The sequence below is a fragment of the Amborella trichopoda genome, chromosome 13 (genome assembly GCF_054954075.1).
Source record: "Amborella trichopoda isolate Santa Cruz 75 chromosome 13, AtrichopodaSantaCruz75HAP2 v2.0, whole genome shotgun sequence".
Classification (NCBI taxonomy): domain Eukaryota; kingdom Viridiplantae; phylum Streptophyta; class Magnoliopsida; order Amborellales; family Amborellaceae; genus Amborella; species Amborella trichopoda.
In genome coordinates, this window is record NC_142348.1 from 20,154,341 (window position 1) to 20,173,996 (window position 19,656).

The window sequence follows — 19,656 nt, forward strand, 5'->3', positions numbered from 1 at the left end:
TCCAGACTTCAAACATTGTGTTTACATCTTCATGTATTTACTCTTGAATCATTACCATACAACACAATCACCACATTCACCACACGTCCATTACAATACTGTATTTTACCAAAAACTGATTCTTTACTGTCCCCATTTCCATACAACACAATCACTAGATTCACCAGACAAGTCCATCACAAAACTTCATTTTACCAAAAAATGACTCTTTACTGCCCCATTTCCATACAACACAATCACTACATTCACCACAACTATGAAGCGTGAAACAAAAAATGGCTCTTAAACTATAGCAAGGAGCGTGTAACAAAAAAATGGCTCTTGAATCTTTTGAAAAAATTTACCGCATTTTTTGTGGAGCACCTTGTCAACCTGCAACAATAAGAATAATCTTGATCTATTACACACTAAAATAGAGGAGAAAAGCCTTGAGCTTTTACCAAAATACACCGTGATAAAAGCATGAAACACATGGAGGGAGACTGATGAGAGACATGCAACATACAACATGCACATACATCCACATATACAACATGAAAGAAAACATAAGTACATAAAATATTTCATACATAGATGCATAATACATAATGCTGCTTACCATCAATGCTCGTGTCCCACGTTCTTACGGGACCAAATCTTACAGTGGACTTTGGAAATAGCTCTGTAGTAAGAAAAGAAATTGCAATATTAGCATATCATAACGCATTCACAATGAGTAATATCACATGGAAATTCTAATACATCTAGATTGAAAATCTTATACACTTAAAATTCAAAAGAATCTAAAGGTATGAATTATTACTTTTCACGAACGAATGATGGACAATTTCTTCTGTCATGCCCACTGCCCTGGCAAACTGCGTATTTCCTAGACTTTTACATTGGCTTCCATCCCTCTGATCGAGCTTTTTTTCTTACATTTGTCGGCTGTCCCTTTGCTCGTGCTGGTCGAGGATCAATGACATTTTGGCAGTTGTAACTTCCATTTGATGTGTCACTACAACTAGCAGTACTCCTCTCATCATTGACTTGGCTCATGGTGTCAACTTGTGGACGTTGCTTACAATCGAATTTACCATCAACCTCTATGATATCATCGTGTATTAAAAGATATTATAAATTCATGAACCTCCGCACTTATTGATACACGCTCAACGGGCTATCGAACAACCTGCAAGACATCGTTATATCGAATGGGGCGTGGTAGTGCAAATGTATCATGAAGTTGTTTGCCACTTTCATCAACAAAAATCCCCCGCTTCTGTCCTTCGACCAACGCCTCATTATGTATTGTGGAGGGATTTCAAAAATATTTTCATCATAAAAATCTTCAACACATGCCTACAAAGAAAACCCATCATCTCATATAAGTGACAATTGCAAGAAGCCATCTTCTCATGGGATTAAATCCCACCAAGTATGATCTAGATCCAATTCCCATATCTGCCACCTAAAAGGTGGCAAGCTGTCCATTTTCATCAACTAACTCAGTCATAAAATTCATACAATTGGCAACCTCTTCCACAAATATCTTCAAAATCTTTCGAGTATAGATATTATATGCCTGTGACTCAAATAAAGAAGTTGTTTCTAAGATTGGAGTAGTTGTAATATCTTTTAAGTCGTTTTGCTTTTCTTTTCGTACATTCTTATCTTGCACCTTTGCACATATTTCCAATAATATACGTAAGCTTGTTTTGGATGTCAAGTGCATCTTGAAATGCTTATTCATCCTTTCACTTCTTTGGATAGAAGCCATACCCTATTTAGCCATTCATAGCTTTCCAACTCATATTTCTTAATAATTAATTTTCATCCCAATTCAAATTCCTCTACTGTTGGGCTAGCTATACAACTCTTGAAGGTATCATGCGCAAGACATGACATAGTTTTTCTTTAACTTTTGAAAGTATATGCCACTTACAGTAATGATGCTCACTCTGGTACAAAACTTGTCTCACTGTGGCTGAAATTGCATGGTCTTGATAAGTGAGAATAACACTCGGTTGTTGTCCACCCATTGCTTGTAACTAATTTTCAAATACCCAGACAAATGATTCTACCTTTTCATTAAATATGAGTGCAAATCCAAAATAGGTTTTACTGAAATAGTGATTTACACCAAGTATGGTTGCAAAGGACATACTAAAACAATTTGTTTTGAATATGGTATCAAATGTAACAACATCAGAGAAGCATTGATAAGAAACTTTACATGTGGCTTCTACCCATAAGATGTTGAGAACGTGATTGTCTTCATCTAATTTCAATCTATAGAAAAAAGATGGGTTCGATTCTTTCATTTTATAGAGCCATTGTATAATTAGATTACCATCTTCTCCTCTTAATTGTCTTCTGGCACTAGCAATTTCATTTTCGATGTCTGTTTGTATACATGTGACATTCTCGATCTCTCCAGCTTGCTCTATAAATATATCATGAATATGTCTTAGCTTAACCATTGCCGAACTCATTGAATTTATCATCAACTTTGTAGCACTAGACAATGTTCGATAGCTACAAATTAGACAAGCTTTTCTTGGACTGGCTAGATTGTGATTGTGATCATCAATAAACCTAGTCACAACCCACTTGTCGTCCGCTTTTCTACTCAGTCCCAACTTAGCCTTATACCCACACCTTGATTCAGGGAGTTCTTTTCCACTGACCTGATCTTTTACTTTGCGAAATCCTTCCTTAGAGCAATTAATTTTTCTATCGATCCTTTGACTTTTTTTTTTTATTATGGGTAGTGCCCTTACGGATGTCAAAACATTTGGCTAATGCATAAGCCTTATAGTAGTCAATTGCATCTTCCTCTGAAGAAAACTTTATTCCTACACGGCGTACATTTGTTTCTGGGCCTTTGGTTGATGAGTCAGATTCTCCATCTTGCATTTCTATGAAGTTTCTAGGAGGGGTTGCAAGATAAGGAACCTGCTCTTACAATTGCGCAAGTGGGAGATCATACACAATCTGAAACGGTGTGATCCATCTAAGTTTTTCAACTGACCCTACATAAGAAGACAAACTATATAAATATATGTATTCAAACCTTTATATAAACATAACAACACTCCTAGTAGACTAGATAGCCCATTTGTTAACTATTCAAATTTTATTGCTTTCATTATAGAATCAACCATATTCGAAGCAATTGTAGACAACAGGGGTGACACCCTTATTAATGTGAACTTAACTCTCAAATTAATGTGTACAACATTTAATATATCAAAATGTGCTTACAATGGCACATGGATAATAAGGCAACTGACATTTAACATCAGAATTTTCTTGTAGTAGCATATGGATAATAAAGCATGCAAACACAAAAATTAGAGGGAAAAAATACATCAGTAGAAGGATTTGACAAGGCAAAATACCCAACTACCTAGAAAAAGTTTTTTAAAGCCGTACCTGAATGGTTCTATGTAGCATAGGTTGTACCTCTATGTAATGTTTTCTCAATAACAAAATGGCTTAAGAAAGTAAGTTCCAGACTACTAGATAAGAAATAGAGGCCTTTGATAATTTTCCATAAGAATAATTAATAATTTCATGCATTAACAGAAGTTTGACTCATTTTCATAAAAAAGCCATCCAATTTGATCTATAAATTGCATTTGATTGTATATGATAGACACAATTTCATAATACATTCACAATAAGTAAAGAAATTCATAATACATTCTATTGATGCTTATGCAATTAAAATCCAAAAGGATATAAAGGTATGAATTACTGTTTATACATAACCCATTATGTAAAAGGAGAAGATATCCACATAAAAGAAGAAACCCAAGTATTGGTGCCATTCAATCTTTTAATTGTGTAGAGAGAGAACACAAAAGCAGCAGCAGCAGCAGAGCTGAAATACAAGAACCCAATAACACCCAAAATACAAAACTCATACATAATTCTAATAAACACACCAATGAAATCAAAATCATAATAAAAAACAAAAAAATCAGAAGAGATCACAAAAAATGGAACATCTGACTAAGAAACAAAAACAATAAAGAAACCTAAAAAAAGCCCATAACAAAATAGAGCTTTCCATACCTATTTCTGCGATTTGGATGTTTATACTGTGAGAGAGGGCTCTAATGTTGCTGCTTCTTTTGCAATTTTGTGTGAGAAATGGCTGCCACGATTAGAGGGGTTGGCCTGCAACGATAGAGATGGGGTTTCTCTGTGAGAAATGGCTGCCACGATTAGAGGGATTGGGCTGCGATAAGAGAGCAAATGGGTTTCGTACGCAGCTCGCGTAGGGATGGTCTGTGACAAATGGCTACCAAGATTACAGGGATTGGGCTGCAAGGAGAGAGGGTTTTGTAGAGAGAGAGAGATGAGATGCCCTATGAGAAATGGATTTCGTAGAGAGAGAGGCTGAGAGAAACCAGAGAAGTGAAGGGCACATGAGAATAGTTTGGACTTTAGAGAGAGATTGCAGCATATGAGAATCGTTTAGAGAGAGAGATCGAGGAGAGAATGGAAGTTTGGGGGACATGAGCCAGATGGGTTTTTATGGGGGGAGGGAGGGAGAGAGAGAGAGATAGAGGGGGCTCGCCGAGGGATGCGTAGATTTCATCTGCAGTTTAGGATGATGTTCAGCTAAGATTTGCTCATTTAAAAGGGGGGTGGAAGCAGAGGGCAGAGTGAGAGATAGTCTCACAGGTGGGATGAAGCAAGAGATCTGAGAGAGATGTATAGGGCAGGCGGGTTGCGTCAGGGGCATTAAATTCGGTTTTTGAGAGCATCGAGAGAGAAATGAGAAAGGCAGCATCCATACCGTTGGTTCTTCCCATGAAAATCGTGGCCCTTGGGCGTATTTAGAAGGCATACAGGAGGAAGCGTACATCATCTTTTTCCATACACATATATATATATATATAAAATTTATATAGGGTGCGGTTTCTATACGGTTGCAATCGAGACTGTTGAAGTTGGGTTGCAATCATTTTTACTCTCCATTCGATAGACGGCGAGGATTATGCACAGCGCCCAATAAAAAATAACTGGGGCTTCTTGTCGCCGGCTAACTTGACCCCACAAAAAACCATTTTAGCTTTTTTAAAAAGAAGCCCAACTCCACTTTTCTTTCTTTTCTCTCTAATATCTTCATCTACCTACAACTTTTTTATCTCTCTCTATCAACTTCTCCATCTCCATTGGATTCTCCTATTTTCCCTAACACTCTCACTTTCTCAAACTTCTCACTCCGAACCTCGTAGCCTTTCCTCTTCTCTCGAAGAAAGAAAGCCTAATCCTTAATCAAAATAAAGAAGATGAATCATTTTGTTGCAAAATACTATCTCTCTCTCTCTTTCTAAAATACAGGATGGGTTTTTTCTCTAGAGTGGGTTTATCTCAGGACAAAATATTTCTCTATGATTGGAGTGGATTTATCTAATGGGGTGATGTTCTACTTTGCTCCTACTACCCTAGTTAAGCAGTTTTGGCCTTAGCTGGATGCCTGCTCAGTCCGTTATAAATTCATTCCTTCTTCTTCTTTAGCTATGAATGATTTTCAGGCCAGTCCTAAAGAGATGGCTTTCAATTATTCTTCCATGCCACTGCAAAGTATGTTCATAACCATCACCATTATAGGGTTTCCTTGTTTTCTTTTTTCTTTTAATAGAGAGAGGTTTCATTTTCTTTGCGACCCAAATGGACCAAAATATGTGGTATTCCTTAGTTTTTTTTGCTTTTTTATATTTGCCCAAGTTAAAAGAAATGATTCAATTGGCATGGGAGGATTGATATAGGTAACCAGAGTTTTTTTTTTTTGACTCCATTTGGGTGTATTTCTCTTTCAATGTCCTTTTAGGTCTTGGATGAGCAAATGGATAGTTGATTGTCTTGCTTCCATATTAAGATAATTTATGTGCTCTATTATGGCCTCCATTTATGTGTATGACATTTTTCACTTCTTTAACTTGGTTGAGCAAAGGGATGTATGCCTATAAATCCTCCATATTAAGACAAAGGCCCTTTAGAGCAATATATCTTCATACAACAATAGTGAAATATAACCTTTTTATTTTGGTTTTCCTTTTTATTCTTTTCTTATTGTAGTGAAGAATGGCCTGTTATTGTTACATGATAAATGTTGAAGTAAATTTGATCCAAATGATATGGGGAACGATTTAATTCACTTACTGTGTAACCTCTTGAGAAGGGTTGGTTTGTTGGTGACTTTAAATTGCCAGCTATGAGTATCCATGATGGGGTAAAAACTATTTGGTTTATCTTTCTTCTCTCGCTAGATTTAGTAATATATTTCAACACAATGGGAATGGGAATTTGGGCGAGGCTGGTAAGTGATAATGCTTTTTCCAATTTTGATGTCAAGGAATTCAAATGTGGTTCCTAATGGGCATGTAAATGCTCATTTATTCCCAAATTCTTGTTCAAGTAATTCTGCTTATTTTATTTTAGTAGTAATTCAAGTAATTCTTATTCAAGGAGACCTTTATTATAAATTTCAAATGGTTAACCTAATCAGCGAATAATTCAGATGGGTTTGCTGAATTTTGATCCTTTCATATAAATAATGCAATTATTCACAATCAAGTTATATGAATTCGTTAAGTTGTTATGGTTGGTATTATGAAGTAATTCCAATGTTTTATACTTCTATGTGTTCACAAGCTTTAAGCAGCTATATGTTTCTTGGTGTGCATGTAACTGGTTATTTGGATACTCACTCATTTTAATTCCAGTAATGTGTTTCTTTCCTTTTGGAGACCATTCAAATAATTATTACAAAAGCAAATTTTTGTTCTTAATTTCAAGTTGTTATATATTTATGAACAACATGTTGGTAATTCACTTATTCACATGGATGTGCAAAATATTTTGTTGACAATATGAACTAGAGACACTTTTACTTTTAATAAAAGAAGAAAAAACTAAGTCATTTTATTTTGATCCTTTGTGTTGTGTTTATCAGGCCTTTGTGGAGATTCATTCCAGAGGATAAGAATTCGAAGCTAAAGCCATTGATCTCAGACCTCTCCTCAGTATTACCTTTTGAGCCTAACTAATAGCCTAAATATGTATGGTGGCATGAGCCTTGAGGATTTTTCAGAATTGTTCAGACGGTGGTGGAATGCCTTTTGCTAACTGCCAACTTAGCCAATCACAACCACCCATTAGCATCAATGGCTAATCTAACCAAAGCAAGCACATCTTTTCCTTACTTGACATGATTTGGGTAAGATCTCAATATGCAAGTGACATGCACAAATCTAGCATGAAGTGTCTCCTTAAGTAGTTTGTGGTAAAAGTTAATCGATCGATGTCACGTTAGGATCTTCATTTGTACTCTTAAGTATATGTTTAATCATTAAGGGCTATGTAGTTCATGTTGTTTTCATTTGGTTATCTATAGGGTAAAATTCTGGTTAATAATCCCCAAGGGGTTGAATAAGAGTGCATCCTTTGTTTTGTGAACTTTATTATTCTTATATGTTGTATGTTTCACTTCTTTCATGCATTTTTGTTTTTTGGTTACATAACTTAGGGGAGAGAGAGTGAGAGAGAGAGAGAGAGAGAGACACACACACGCACACAACACATTTGGTATCTATTGTGATGAGAGAGAGGGAGCATTTGGTATCAATCGTGATGAGAGAGAGTGTGTGGGAGGATTGCTTACTACGCATCCCACATCCCAACAAATTTGTTGCATAAGTTGGGACCTAAAATATGCTCATTTGTAAAAGAAAATGAACAAGACAAGATATATTAAAATTGAGTAGATACATTAACCTAGTACATTAGACCCACTAATATGCTCATTTTAAGGTTAATGGTTGGACAAACTTGCCCTTGATTAAGAAAAAGCTTGGACAAAATATTCAAACTTTCCTGATTTAGAAATGCATTAGGGAAGTTATAAGTTGCATTGTCAATTTATGTAGCGGTAGGTCCCATGCATCAAATTATGCAGTAGTAGGTCCAATATGTCACATCTTCTTAACATAAACAATGACAAATTACCATGAACATTATCAATAGCATATGTTGAAGAAAGGCTATGTTTTTCACAAAACGTCATCTTCCACACTTTTCCATGCATATCATAAGGGCTCAAATTTAATACCTATGTTTTCTACAGTAATCCATTCTCATATACATAGAAAATTATCACACACTTAAATACACACTTGCTTCTTACACAAGCTTCTTACACAAACGTCATACCTTGCAAGGTAGCCAACATCAGAACTACAAAAAAAATATGCAAGTAGATATCTAAAAAAATTTGTAATTACATATCAAAAAATCAATTAGATATCAAATTAAAGACCAATAATAATATTTCACAAGTTGGAGCTAAGTAACTAACTAAGATAAAATCGTTAATAATCATTAAACTTGAGTCATCAAAGTATTAAAGAAACAATAAATGATAGTTCAATTAGCTTTGAAAACCTAAACTCACAACTATGAAATATGATTGATCGTGTCTTGCACAATTATGCCTATCATGATCTGACTCCACAACCACCACACTTTCTCTTACTTGTTCTCTCTTCATTCCGAGGTTTGATTATCAAATGGTTAGGTGGTCGTCCCTTTGGCTTTGCACAAGTTGGAGCCTTTATAGTCATATGTGGATGGAAGCCACGGAGAGGGTGGGATCCACACAAAGGGCAGGTGTTCCTAAGGACATAGGGCTACTAGGGGTAGGAGAGACTTGTTTTGTGGAAGCTTTCTCTTTGTCCACTCTAGCAGCAGCCTTGTCGCATGCCTCATCTATAATCATCTTTGCGTATTCATATACACTAGGACTCACGACCCCATTAGCTAATAGCATGTTGCACTGTTGAAATAGATCATTGCAGCACATGGAATAGGCATCCTCACGATTGGCTCTTACTAGAATTCCAAAACCATCATGAGCAACCCCCATTGTCACATCGTTTGTCCATTGCTTTACTATACAGTATTGGGGTAACTCAAAGATATTTTTAAAACAAATACCCTAAGTATATGACTACAAGGGACACCCATGCTCTCATATAGATGGCAGCTACATGTTACTTTCTTCTCATTATTACTAAATACAACTGTGTGGGCAGGGTAGCATGCCCCATATTCTTTCAGACTGAAAGTGCATATCATCCCATCATCCTCTTGCACTTCACAAGTAAGATCAGTGGCCTTATCAACTCTAGCTGAAAGAAGTTTTTAAAGATATTTGGGGTGTAAATTTGAGCTACTTGCCTCTCCATACGGGTCACAATCTTCATAGCTGGTGTTTCATTACGAGATTTGAAGTCTGCACTGTTTTCCTCATCAAAGTTTTTATCAATTAACTCTTGAAGTCGGCTAACAAATGTAGTCAAGTTAGTATGGGAATTTATATCTGCAGAGAAGCAATCTTGCAAATATACATCTATCCACTGGTGTCGAATTTCATATAGGGACTGCATCCAATCATTGTTCATCAATTCATATCTTTCTATCATTCTTTGCCACTCATCTTCAAATTCCATGATGGCGGTGCAATGGTCAATACACTTGTATAAATCTCCACGGAATGATGGATGTTTGCGCTCAACTTGCACCATTTTCTGGTCATTTTTTTGTGTAATATGCCATCTACACAAGCGATGTCGGGATTCCGAGAATAAATTTTTATTGCAAGGGCCATTGCCCTATTTTGGTTTATGATGATTGTCTTGGGTTGGCGTCCATTCATCACCTCGAGCCACTTTGTGAACAGCCATGTAAAAGACTCCTCATCCTCTCTATGGAGCAAAGCACATCCTAAGAATATAGTTTTTGTGTGGTGGTTGACTACTAAAATTGGGGCACATGGCATCCCATAGGCATTGGTTTTGTATGTTATATCAAATATAATTACATACCCAAAGAACTCGTAAGCGATCCTTGATTTTGCATCAACCCATATCACATTGGTTAAGTGCCCGTTTTCATCAACTTGTATCTTGTATGCAAATAATGGGTTTGTGGCACTCTTAGTAGCAAAGAATTCCATTAAACCCTCTGCATCCCCACCTACCAATTTTGATTTTTTTTCCGATTGTTATATATTGCATTCTTGCAATCTACTTCCACAAAAGGGAGACTCCTTGGATATGTAGAAAACACTTTTGTTATCTTTGGGGCAGTTAACCTACATGAGTTATACATATAGATCATCTCTCTCATAGCCTTCAGAATTGTTCGATGTCACTGATGGAGATGGACTTTGGATATTGAGGTAAAGGCATGATAATGATCTTTCTCGTGTTTCGAAATGAACCATATGTCATATTCATCTTTTTTGATTCTTAGCTTTACTTGACACTCAATCCTTGTATAGGGTCAAGATTGATTCCCCTCATACTTCTTGTGCCGCAAACCTTGTTTTGAACATACATATCCATGAGCAATGACTGACCCATCGTTTCTTGTTCGACGAGTTGAAGAACATCGAACACTAAAACCCATTCTTTTTGCATATTTATTTTAAAAATCAAATGTGGCTTCAGGAGATTCCTCATCATTACATTCCAAAGTTCTTGGCTCTATTGTGCAAGTCTCATCCTGACTTACATAAGAGTCATTGCCATTGTCACCATCCACATGAATAATATCATTTGTTTCATTGTCGTTATACTCCTCAACAACATGAATACCTAAAATACTCTCCACCTCTATGTCAATTATGTTCTTTGTGTCCAGCTTTAGGTCCATCCTATTTTATAGACCCATTAACATGAAAGGAAATTCTAATTAGACATTTATAGACTCGTTTTAAGTCAAAATTATTCAAAAAATTCTAGTTCTAGAATTAAAGACTTCTCCTTATGATACAATTGTCAGGATTTAATTGCTACTCCTTTCACACTCCTAATATTTCTAAGATGGTTATCTTCATCACAGACAGAAATAGCAACAAAACCATGAACACATAATTATCATAAATATGCTACCAATATACATATTCTCTCTTTATATACTCATTTATACACATAAAAATTCTTACTATACAAATAATTGGCTAGCCTTTCTTCCTCATTCATATACAAAAAATATTTAATATTCTTATAAAGAGTAGTGCAACTAGCATGTTGCTGAAAATTTACTGAAAAATTGCAATATCTCTAATCAGCAACATTTCATAACATCATCCATATAAAATTCCTATTAATCCATGCATGTAATGTACATTGACAAGTACATAACACTCATTTATCTGGGATAAATAAGTTCAAAATTGAAAAACAAAATATAAACTTAAATTAATGGGTTGAAATTTTTTTTTGCTTTATCTAACATGATGCAAATTTACAGAAATTTGGTAGCATCTCTAATCGCCACCATTCCAAAATCCCACAATAGTTTTGATATTTGAAATTTTTAGGAAAATTATTCAATTGAGTGGTTTAAATCTTTCATTCTTTTTATTTTCCAAACATATTGGTTTGATTTATTTTATTTGCCATGCCTGATTAAAATTAATTTAATAGGTGGATTAAGAGATTAGATAATTTGTAGCCCAATTCCAAAGTAAATAACAAAACTAAATCAACCAAATTGTCGATCTTGAATTGAAAATGATGTTCTCATTGTTCACACTAATTTGATCACCATTTATCCAAAAAATATTTTTCCCCAAAGGAAAAAGTAAAATAAAATACTAAAAATAAATTTAGTGACTGAACCCAAGGTTCTTCAAAAACTGTGGACCTTGATGAAATAAGCATCTACTAAACTCAAGCAAGCAATTGATGCATTAATAATAGCTTCACATGGAACAAAATGAGGTGGAAGAAAAATACAAGGCAAAAAAAAGAAAAAAATAAAAAAAAAAGAAAAAAGAGAGAGAATAGCTCAGATGCACAAGAACAAAGAGAGAATATCTCAGATGCACCAGAACTTTGATTTGCGCAAAAGAATCCTCATATAGGTTAAACAAACACCCAAAAAAATCACCAAGAAAAAAAGAAGAAAAATAAAAAAGTAGCTTATATGTACCAAAATAGCTAATTGGGGAAAAAAATTCTTCATTAGGGCAAAAAAAAAAAAACTAGAGAGATTATTCAGGATTTCAAACTCTAAAACCCACAATAGAGAGACAACTTGATTAAAGTACTGGAATTACAATGGTTGCAGAGGATTTTGAATGGGAGCAAATGCCAGCAGAGAGAGTCATTGAACTTTTCTTGAACTTTGCAATTCCTCCTTGACTTAGGATAATTTTGAATGGCAGCAAATGCTCAGAGGACCACTTCTAACCCAAGTCCTAATGGCCTCCTTCAATCTTCTCTCTTTGTACCTCTCTATGTCTTTACTTTTCTTCGATATTCTCCTCCTACTTCCCTCCATCTTCTCTCAGTATACCCTCTCTCAACCTTCTCTCTCTAAAGTGCTGGGGCCTTTTCTAATCCTAACCCTAATGCTCTCCTTCCATCTTCTCTTTGTACCTCTCTCTCTAAAGGGTTCTTTCCATCCCTGGCGATGAATCTCTTTGTACCTCTCTCTAAAGAGTTCTGCAATGAACCTGATGGAGAGAGAGAGTCGTCCAAGAGGATAGACAAAGAATTTGGTAAAAGGTTCTGATGATGGAGAGAGACATCCAAGAGGATAGAGAGAGAATTTGAAGGGAAATTGAAAATAGCAACTCGGGCTTTCCTTTTATCCAGTTTCTTGTCTCTCCTTTCGGTTTTAAATATCCACCGTCCATTTTATTGTACAGTGAAGAAGGTTGCAACCGTAACTGTTACAATAGGGTTGTAATATATATATATATATATATGTGGAACAATTTTATATAAGATTGCGAGCTTAAAATATAGAATTGAATATGCACCTCAAAAATATATTGGAAAAGGTTGTTTTAATGTTCAAAAGCCCTCTAATTAATCATCTCGACCTTGAGATATATGAATATGAAAAAAAAAATTTATTTTGAATCCCATAAATAGTGAATCTTGCAACACATTATCTAAGCCGTCCATTTTCAGGATTTTTATATGTTTATAGATCTATTTGAGTTTAACTAGTTTTGGAGTTGAAAATTTTATAATTAGATATGAAAATAGATTTTGAGATATTCTTAAGAATTTTTCCCACCAAAATTACTTGTTATGATAAAATTTGAAGGTGCGCCTTAATTGGATTGTTTAAGGTTGCAACCCTACAGAAACCACACACCCATATATATATATATATATATATAGCAACACTGACGCCAACGACGAATCACCACTTTCACTTGCACTTCAGTTATTCCAAGATAACCTATCTGATAAGGATCTTTCATCCTTAAATATGGGCTCCCGAGGCAATACTCGCCGGGGAAAACAACCCATGAATTCTTTAGTTCCATATGTTCCATATGAAGGGGAACCTTCACCCCTGAATATTCGCTCACCATCTCAATTCCCAGTTCATCAAATAACATACCCAGAAGTACGAACTTCAATTCCAACATTTTCACCAGCCCAGTCAAAATCCACTCTTCCTACCAACACTCCAAGATCAGAATACATTGAAAGAGCCTTCCTAATGGACATTACCATTGATGAACATCAGGTTCACATGGATCCAAGCAAGCTTGCACCATTATTAATCCTATCAATGGGGTTAAGACCCGAGAGTATTATGAAGCCATTCTAATGGAAACAGGGTCCATCTCTATTGTCCACTACTTTCAACAGAATACCCGAATCATAGCCTATTCAAAAGTACAAATAAAGAAACTTCTTTCTTATACTGAGTGGGGTTCTAATCCCTCACAAGGAAAGAAATTACAAAATCCTGAATTTTCTTATAAGTATTTCAAATATGCTGAGTACATCGAAGCTTGGCACAAATTTTTCTATTATCAAAACCCTAACAATACTCATAGCAGGTATTTACAGTTCCGGCTACCAATTTTTGAACGGTTCCCCACTTGGTTTCAAAACTGGTATTTCGTGTGGGGATCAACTGCTATGATTTTACCTCCTGCTTTTAAGGAGTTGCAGGAGCAATTTATACAATACAATAATATCAATAATTCAGTTGACACTCACATTTACTTTATGACCTTGTATCAAATCCCTTGGATTATGAAATGAGATTATACCATATCACCCAATACTTCCAATGATTATACATACATCCCTCGTTTGGGAAAAACCATCTCTGTAAAATGGTGGGATATCGTTCAAATGGATCTCACCAAAGCCACTCCAAAAAGGATACCACCTAAAGCACCTATATTTCAGGAAAACCCAAATACTCCAAACACTTCTTTTGACTTTCCAACCTACCTTCGAAATATGCTTCAAACCAACCCACATGCCTCTAAGGAAGAACTAGAGAAACAAATGAAAGAAATCTTTGCGGAAGCAGGAAGAAAACCTACATCTTCCGAAGAAACAGTTCAGTCTTCTCCACTGCACACCAATAGGTACCTCCAACTCAGCCAGAAGGATCCAGAAGAAACAGATCCAGAAGAGACAGATCCGGAAGAGGATGATCCCGAAGAATTCAACCAAAGACCATGAATTCATCATCCATGACATCACCATCCAGAAGCAATAAGCGACAATAGCAAGACATCATATGGGACAAACAAGGGTCCCACCAAACACTGTACTCCAATTGTAATAAGGCCAAAAGAGCCACTGTGCATAGATGCTTTTACTTTTTTGTTTTTGTCCTTTTGTACAAAGAACCTCCCCCTATGCTCGTAGTTTTGTCCACTAGCACCTCTCTCTTCTCTGTCGTCTTCTGCCGACATTTTGTTCTCTCTCTCTCTTCTGTCGCGTCCTGCCGACACTCTGTCCTCTCTCCTTTGTCGCATCCTGCCGACAATCTGTCCTCTCTTCTTTGTCGCATTCTGCCGACACCCTCTCTCTCTTTTGTCCTCTCTCGCCCACTAGGCGTTGCCAGCTGTTCCATCTGAGCCCAAAAGATTCCCTTCGAGCCTTATAAGAAGGAAGCCCCTCCTCATCCGAAAGGCAGGGACTAACTCTTCCCCTATTCTCTTATCCTCTGAGCTTCCTCTGAGCCTCCTTCAACCTCTGAAGGGCCTAACCTCTCACCTCTTCTCTTATCTTCAAGCCTAAGCCTCCTGAAACCTCTGAGTCTTCGACAACCTCTGAGACTCCTGGAACCTCTTCCTCAACCTTAAAGCCTCAGCAGCCTTTACAAAATCTTTACACCTAAGCTTCAGCAACCTAACCCTGTTACCTTACCTGTGAACCATTACCTTCAAACCTCTCAGACCTCTGCATCCCGAAAACTCTGAACCTTCACAAACCTCTGAACCCTGAACCAGACCTCTGAACCCTGAACCAGACCTCAGAACCTTGAACCTCAACAACCCTGTTCTCACAATCGAACCTCTGCAACAGTTCATACCGTTCTCATCTGAAGCTATCTTCGCCCTCATAGCTAGACCAGGTTCTCTCTTACCTCACTCTATTAACTTATGTGTGATTGTAATATCCAAGACTTACCTTCATACTGCCCTCATCACTGGAAACTATTTTCCAGTTACTGTTTATGTGCTCAGTAAGTCTCCTGTTCTAAATTTCTCTCTGTTTTATTTCTCTGTATTTAGTTCCCTGTTTTCATGTAATATCTTCTCTAACTTCTCTGTTTTTCAATATCTTATCTCCCTGTAAACAGATGTGAATATTAATAAAGTTTGCTAGTGTGATTTTCTATTTACCTGGTAAGATAAATTTATGATTGCCTGTTATGCAATTTAAAATCTTATTTAATATTAAGATAGGCAACACTAGTTATGCTCAATGGATAGTACTTGATGTATCAATAGTTCCGTTCATAGGAATCATATTATTCTGTCTAAATTATTATAAAATTTTACAATCATTATTACAGTACAATAACTTGCTGTTTACTTACCTGTTATAATTTCCGATCATAATCTCTGATCATAATATCTCAAATAAGCTTGAAAACCTGAAACATAAAATCCAATAAATAAAAAGTCGTCAAATCGACACAATTGACAGTGCTGTAGATCCTGACGCAAAGTGGTATCAAAGCCATACAGTGATACACTGTCACAAACAAATTACAACAGTAGAACTATTCCACAGTGGAACTGTGCAAACAGTTATAACTGAAGAATTTGTGAAACTGTTCTTTTCACTCCATAAGTTAAGATAAACTTACATTTTACTATAAGAAACCAAGTGAGATTGACTACCAAGAAAGTTGGTCCGAGAGTTAAGACAAGAGACAAGTGAACGCCGATGCGAAAAGTACCGCCAAGGCCAGGAGAGCCGCTTAGGGAAAAAAGCTAAGGCTACTGAATGTCCAGATTGTCATTATCCGCAACCTACGGATGGCAAATCTCATAAAGAATCTTACTGGTAAAACTGTATCTTCATCTTCAAAACTTAGAGTTAAGAATAAAGAACAAATTATTATAAATGATATTGAGGAAAATATTCAAAATTGGAATATTCCTAAGGTACCAATTCATGATGTCTATAATAAAGGATCATTTAAACTTAAGATGGGCTATGCCATCAAGACTGTAGAAGAAAGTCTATCAGTAACGCAAAACCAAGAAGACTTTCACCTACTCTCGAAAAAAGTAATAGAAAAACATAAAGAAAATAATTACAAATATTTACACATTGGCCTCATTCAAATAGCCGTAAAACCTTTGACCCGACTAGGGTTGAACACTTCTGTGCTTGTATGCCTAAGAGATACAAGACACAATATATTCACAGACTCTCTACTAGGCATGGTTGAATCCAGCCTCTGTAGCGGTTCAATTTATTTTAACTGTTTTCCTAATTTTTCTGTTTCTTTAACCGACCCGAATATTCTAGAAATATTAACAATAAACCTTAAAACACATGGATTCAATATGGTCCATGGTTCACAAAATCTTGCTATCGTTTATAGAATATACTATAAAGTCATGAATACATTAAGTCCCAATACCTTAAAACTTGATCAAAAGGATCAAACAATTTTATTCCAAACCAATATAGAAAAATCTAATATGATAGTTCCAAAAACCATAAAATGGTCAGATATAATTCTACCCCAATCATGGGCATTACAAAATGCCAATCAACCACAAGAAATTCCTCAACATCATATTCCAAATCAGATAATAGAACATACCGATGGTAATGTAGAAATACAATTTCAAAATATAAATTTACAAGTACAAGATGATATTGAGATAAATAGGAAAAGAAATAATAAACATAACATACCAAGTAGAAAATCAATTTCTCACAACCCAAATGTTATTATATTACCTCCTCCTAATCAAATGTCTTCATCCAATTCATCTAGTTCATCCAATTCAAACATACAATTTCAAGGAACACATAGAACTAGAGATAATATTGTAATTCCAACATATACATCAAAGTCTCATCCCACAACTTCTAATACTGAACCCAGTATAGAAGAATTACAAGATTTCCAAGTTTGTAAATTACAACTTGAGGATGATATAAATAATAATCAATATTCAGAAGAATATATAGCAGCCTATCTAGCAGCCAAGCTAGAAAGGAAACAAAGAAAATTAAACAAAGATTTTATTACAAAAGATTATTTATCAGAAGAAAACAAAAATATCCGAGAATGGTATTTAAAAAGATTTCAGCCACCTCGACTACTGGAATTACTACATAAAAAATATAATAAGTTCTTACACAAAGAAAGATTAAATATAGAATTTTTTCACTGGCTAAAGGATATGTGTTTAGAGAAAAACATTACTATTCCCTCATTCAATAAAATTCAAACAATAGAAGAAAAAACATATATAAGTACTGATGGTACTACAACAGCTAGTATACATCCACCTGAGAAAAGTATTATACTTAAAGCAGGCATTCCAAAAAAGAATGAACCTGTACACTCCTCATCCTTCTATGATATAGTGGCTACACCATACAAAGCCATACCTAAAGAAATAAATAAAAAACAGGAATACATACCTCATATTGTAGAGCAGAATAATTATACAAACCTATATTTACAATCTCTTGGAAAGCAAACTGAAAGGATAGAGAGAATAGTATCCAAAGAAACACCTACTATATCTCTCATTCCTAAATCAGTATTATTTAAACCACCTCCTGAGTTAAATAAGAATAAATTCCATATTGGAGAAAATAATAAATCCCTTATGGATCAATTAATATCAAAACTATCTCAATTAGATCTGAAAGGAGTACCTTCATCTCAAATCAATATTCCTGCACCAACCATCACTTCCCAAATACCTGAGTCATCTGACAAAGGTAAAGCTGTCATACCTGAGCATGAAACAATGATGCTCACAGAGGAAGAACCTATAATAGAGGATACAATCCAAAATCAGGAAAAAGCATTTATGGATACTACACCTCTAATGGACACCATCAATAAAATAGCTTATGGAAAATATTGGAAACCTATAACAGCCTTACCCTATCTTAAGAGACCTACTCTTGTGGACATTCAAATGGAAGAAGATTCAATACAACAGGCAGTATCTTATTCTGGAAGATCTATAGTCAATTGGCAAATCGATGGTCTATCAGAACTAAAAATATTAGATGTCATGAGACATATGACCATGTATGCCTCTGCAAATAAAATGGCAGGCAACCATGATCAAGAAGTTGCCAAAGCAATAGTAAATGGATTTACAGGATGGTTAAGGGGATGGTGGGATTTTTATGTGGATGATGATACCAAACAAAGAATTTTAAACAATACTAGACAATGGAGTGGAAGAAATGAACAAAATCAAGAAGTAATATATACAGAAAGTGACGCTGTCAATACCTTGATATATACGATCACTCTACATTTTGTAGGCAGTACCTCATTACTAGCAGCAAGATCAGAAGATCTGCTATCTAACCTACGCTGTCCTACTTTATCTCATTATAAATGGTATAAAGATGTATTTTTTTCAAGACTTCTAATAAGAGAAGATTGCCAGCTAGATCATTGGAAGGAAAAATTTATAGCTGGTCTTCCCTATCTATTTGCAGAAAAAGTCAAAGAAAGACTTCGCAAGAAACACAATGGAATAATAGTATATTCATCATATACACTCGGAGAACTCTCCGCAGAAATATGTGCAGAAGGTTTAGCCTTATGCACTGATATGAAATTAAAAAGACAAATAGATAAACAAAAGCTCATCAAGAAAAAAGAACTTGGAGATTTCTGTGAGCAATTTGGCTATTATTTAGATAGAAAAAATATGCCTGACTACATCAAAAAGAAGAAGAAAAAATACAAAAAAGAAAAATATAAAACCAAGAAAAAGAATAAGGATAAAGAATATTATAAAAAGTCAAAGAGAAAATTAATCAATAAATTTTCCCCAAATACAAAGAAAAAGAAAAAACTCCCAGTATGTTATAAATGTGGTAAAATAGGACATTATAAACACCAATGTAAATTAAAAAAGAAAATAGATTCATTAAATTTAGATGATACAACCAAATCAAAATTAAAAAATATAATTTCCTATGAATCTTCCTCTTCGACTTCCACTGAATCCTATATAGAAGATATAGATAGTAATGACCTTGATCTTTTAGGAACAGATAGTTCTTAATGACCTTGATCTTTTAGGAACAGATAGTTCTTATACTGAATCTACTACAGCATCATCAAAGGACTGTC

The 19,656-nt window shown here is 35.3% G+C and overlaps 1 long non-coding RNA gene across 1 annotated transcript; it reads right to left on the reverse strand.

Annotated features, from left to right (window-relative positions):
• LOC105420613 (uncharacterized) lies at positions 1-4,142 on the reverse strand. Its single transcript, XR_966657.3, has 3 exons — positions 4,063-4,142; positions 599-661; positions 1-372 (listed from the first exon to the last, which is right to left on the reverse strand). It is a non-coding gene; the product is annotated as an uncharacterized LOC105420613 (long non-coding RNA).
• Between the last annotated feature and the right edge of the window lie 15,514 nt (positions 4,143-19,656).